The sequence below is a fragment of the Lichenostomus cassidix genome, chromosome 3, assembly GCF_008360975.1.
Source record: "Lichenostomus cassidix isolate B80296 chromosome 3, HeHo_3.0, whole genome shotgun sequence".
In the NCBI taxonomy this organism is placed as follows: Eukaryota; Metazoa; Chordata; class Aves; order Passeriformes; family Meliphagidae; genus Lichenostomus; species Lichenostomus cassidix.
The window spans coordinates 102,114,063-102,118,587 of NC_139483.1; the positions used below are offsets into that span (position 1 = coordinate 102,114,063).

At 41.0% G+C, this 4,525-nt stretch overlaps 1 long non-coding RNA gene across 1 annotated transcript; it reads left to right on the top strand.

The window, feature by feature from the left end:
- The first annotated feature begins 1,879 nt into the window (after positions 1–1,879).
- On the top strand, positions 1,880–4,086 carry LOC146440323 (uncharacterized). Its single transcript, XR_014851402.1, has 3 exons — positions 1,880–2,091; positions 3,389–3,492; positions 3,900–4,086. It is a non-coding gene; the product is annotated as an uncharacterized LOC146440323 (long non-coding RNA).
- The last annotated feature ends 439 nt before the right edge of the window (positions 4,087–4,525 follow it).

The window sequence follows — 4,525 nt, forward strand, 5'->3', positions numbered from 1 at the left end:
CTGAAGCCAGACAACCTTGTGCTTTCATTGCAAGGTCTTTCTCCTCCTCCAGCCCCTTTTAGCAGAAATGCCTAACACCTTGGTGCTTTCAGCAGGTTTCCAGAGTAGGCACATCTCTGGAGGTCAGAGGAGGGTGGGAAAATCTCTCTCTGTCAGTGTGTGGGAGGGCCCTGACAGCTGCAGGAGGAGCTGGGGCCATCTGAACCCATTTGGCAGCCCTTGCTGTGCTCTGGCCTCTGGAGATGGTGACCTGGAATGCAAAGCCTCCTCCTCTGTGTGGTCTCGTGCCTATACATGCTGCACAAGCCTAATGCTAGTCTTGCTAGAAGAGGTAAGTAGTAGAAATTATTCAGGTATGTGGAAATCTTAGTTAAAACCCATGAGCTCAGCACAATCCATAAATAGCCCAGTCTAATTTCTGGGATGAAAGTTGAAAAACAGGAGAAGAAACTACAAAATGAAAGAAAGAATTACCTTACTGCAGCCAATTACTGTGAAAAGAATAAATATGTCTTCATTGTAACTTTGAAAAAGGAAAGTTTTGGCCTGGTTTCTACTGTGGCATTATCTCAGAGAAGAAATAGGGTGATGAATTTGTTGGGATACTCACTGGAGAAACTGCTTGATTGCAATCTGGCCTGCTGCTTAAGGAAAATAAAATTGAGTTCTCATCAGGCAACAAGTCTGTATAAGTTAATAGGCTTTAATAATAGCACCTCGTTACATTTTTATAAAACTGCCTGGGAAATGAATGCTGGAAATACAAAGGAAAGCTCTAAGGGATCACAGTTATAAAGTAAAGATAACAATATTACAGCATTTCAAAATAATGCATACACTATACTGGATACCACACAGAATTCAGTGACTGGGATTAAGGCCAAGTAAGATTTTTTGAATGGATGTCCAAAGCAGATGGGAGACCTGACTCATGCTTTGGAATAGAAAAATGGTTTCTGGGACAAGGTGTTTGGGAAGTCTGATAGCAGTCAGAAAATTAGGGGGTACAAGCCTCTGTGAATGCTGATGTATGGTAACAATATTGTGGTCTATTGTAAAAGTCACATTTGCCAGCAAATAATACTAATGATAGTCATACTTTTTGTATCCAAGGCACACCACTTCTTTCCCAGGGATTTTTATTACCTCTGTGCAGTAACTGTTGACAAACATTTACATTTTTGAAAAATGATGAGCACTGTGTTTGTGAACTTGAAGACATCACTGTTCCCAACTGGTCATTAATCAGTGCTGTGGTGAAGAAACTCTCAGACTCAGTGGAGGTAAGAGCAATGGAGAACACTTTTCAATGCATGCATGAGCAAACAGCACGCACTGCAGAAAATAATGTTTTTATCAGTGAGGTCATTCACATTGCCTGTAGTAAGGATCTAATTTAGGTGTTTTGTGTGGGAGCCAGGGCTCCCAAGCCTGACTGATGGAGGTAAGCACCTCTAGAGGATGCTGCAAAATATCTGAGCTGTACTGCAATTAGGGTATTCATTTAGATACCTTCTTCTTTCCATTTACTATACTTAGAACCTCAGCAGGTACCTAAATTAAGGGATTAAAATTAGTCAAGACAAATTACATTCCCTCTGCTCCAGTGTGTTCAGTGCCATGAAATGTGTCTGGGGGTTGTGTGTGCTCTGTACTTCATAGGATTGTTTAGTACATCAGGGAGAGATTTCCTCTGATCCTGTGTCCTCAGGGATAATACTGTATTTTAATTAGTGTGTAAAATTTTTCAGGTTGTCACGGTCGATTGCTGACTAGAGATGAGGCTTTCATGTGACACTCACTGACTCTTCTGGAATAGCAATGTACCTTATGTTCATCTCATTTGAGGGGTTTCTTATGAAAGTTTTGATGACAACTTTGAACACATGTGGCTAATTCCTACCTGATAGAGTCTGACTGTTTAGTTTTTGAGGAATGAAGTCATAAGAGATGGATTCAAACCAGAATGTGACACATTCCTTGGAGGTAGAGAGATGCTTCTTTCACCCACTGAGGCGACCTGAGGGAAACAGCATAGCCTTGACATTGAAACATTTCAGAAGGCATCTCTGACTTCAGCCAAGACTGAGTGTGAGTGCTCATTAAATATTAAATAATAGTACGGTTCAGATCTGAATCCAAACTTCTCATCTTGCACCATTCCAGCTAAGCTGGTTATGAACAGGAACACAGCTCGGAAACCCCTTTGAACTTTGGAGGAATTTTGGTTCTGGATCTAAAAGCTGAGTTCAGTAGTGTGTAGCAAGGGCTTTCAGTCAAAAGGGAAGCATGAAAGGAAATAATTCAGGATTATTTTTGTAACATTTTTGAGTAAACAACAGAGAAAAAAAGTCAAGTCATCTGTGACTTGTATTCTAATTGCCAAAAATTGTTTAAAAATACAAATTAAAAATATGAAACAGGCTTGTATGAGTATACTTGAACTACTATTTCACAAAAGTTTTAACTGTGGAAAAAAACTTTATAACACCACCTGCTGTTCAGCTGGTTTTGACCTGAACCCTTTCTCCTTTTCTTGTTATTATAAACAGTGAGCTCTTTAAGTGAGAGCTGTTTAAAGGATAGGGGGCTGTAAGTGTTCCTTCCTAGATCCCAGATGCAGTGGGAGACTGATGGGCTTTTTGATCTTTATTTTATGAGTGTCTGATAAATTGCTTCTGGCACCTGGCAACTGAAATTTCACTATCTGAAAACTAACCCTTATGTCAAACAATGTGGCCAGTCTCATACTCCAAGTTAAAGGGCTGCATGCATTTAAGCACAGGATGTTTTCCAACATTCAGTAGAGTATGTGGTGAAGCCCTGCTTCACATATTATTATTAGACAGATCCTCAGCTGATGTAAATTGGCATAGCCCCATATGATTAAAGGAGCTGAACTGTTTTACATCAGCTGGCAACCTGGTCCAAAGTGCAACACACATACTTTTGATTTAAAATAGTATTTTGTATGTGATTCTTCAAAGGTTGGTGTGGTTCAACTTTTTCAGTATATTGCTCTGCAGCCTCTGTTTTTTGTTTCTGAGGCAAGTTAAAAAAAAACCCCAAAGTAGTAAGATAAAGGATCATGGGTAATGTTTTCTGGTTTGCTTGTTTGTTGGCTGCTTTAGATGGAAAGTGAGCTATCATGTATTTGAAATCAAAGTCTCAAATGGTGCTCTGGGTAATGACTACCAAACTGTGTTACTACTTGTGCCCTGGGGGAAGACACCCTGGTCCTCACTTTGTGTTCTGGTAAATGTGGGCAAACTCATGCCTTTTTTGTCAGAATTGAAAAGATCAGCAACAGATCTGCCTGAAATACTAGGATTTCTGTCTACTAGTAATCCCAACATTTCATATTTTTCTCACTCTGTTTTGCAACAAGGATTTGTGAGGGAGAACAACAGAAATGGAGGAGAGGATTTATCATGAGAAACAGTGATGAAAACAGTGGAAGACATAGAGGTGGATTGAAACCACTGTAAGGAAGTGTAGAGGCAGCAATTCACATATTTAAATAAACCAGAACATGATACAGTCCTGAATAGAGAGGTTATAGGACTGTGAATGCTCCATGCCTGGGCAGCTGAGGGTGGCTCAGATGTCTCTGCTGGGCTTGGGAGTGGGAGGAAGGTTTTCAATGGTCCCTTAATCAGGGGAGTTTGGAGATGTCAGCTGGGTGAGACAGAGCATTAAATCTGAAATAAAGCAAGAAACATGAAGTAACTGAAGAGCCTGATTAGCATGATAAACTGTATATGTGAGTAATAGTAAATGCTGGCTTTCTTTGCTGAATTCTTGAAAAGATTTGAAATCTGAGGTAGCTCAGTAGGAACATAGGTATGAAATAAGATTAGGTTTATATTTTTTAAGTTTATATTTGTCTCATTTTGCAGTATCCATTTCTGTGACAGGCATCCAAGTGAAATCAGTGTGACTGAATCTACAACCCAGCCCTGTGCTCAGTCATAATTGTTTTCTGTTGACTAAGACACATCTGAATTTTGTTTTCCTCCAGAGGGGAACATGCCCTCACCTACCACATGTGTTGCTTGCTGCCATCCTCCACCACCCCCACATACCTCATGACAGGGCTGGGCACTGACTCTGGAAGGATGACTGCATTCAGCACCCAAAATTGGAGTGCAGGTTAGATGGCTCCATGGGAGACATCCTGTTGGAGGATGACATCCCACCCAGAGTGCTAATAAAATGGTTCCTTTTACAGGAAAGCTCATGCTGGCAAATTGTCTTTGAAAACAATGCTGTTTGCTTAGAGCAGAGCATTCTGTGTTTCCTCTCAGGACAGGCAGCGTGGCTGGCAGAGAGCTCTAGACATCTGAGCTCTGGTGCAGGCTTTGCCTCCAGGCTTGTGCGGGGGTACAGACAAGCACCCCTGGAATTACTTTGCATCTCTTTCTACCCCCAGCCTTGCCTATTTAAATGGGATCATGTCAAACCTAGCAGAAATTAAGCCTGGGGCTTAGAAGAGGTCGTTAGTTGCTACTGAAGCACAAATAAA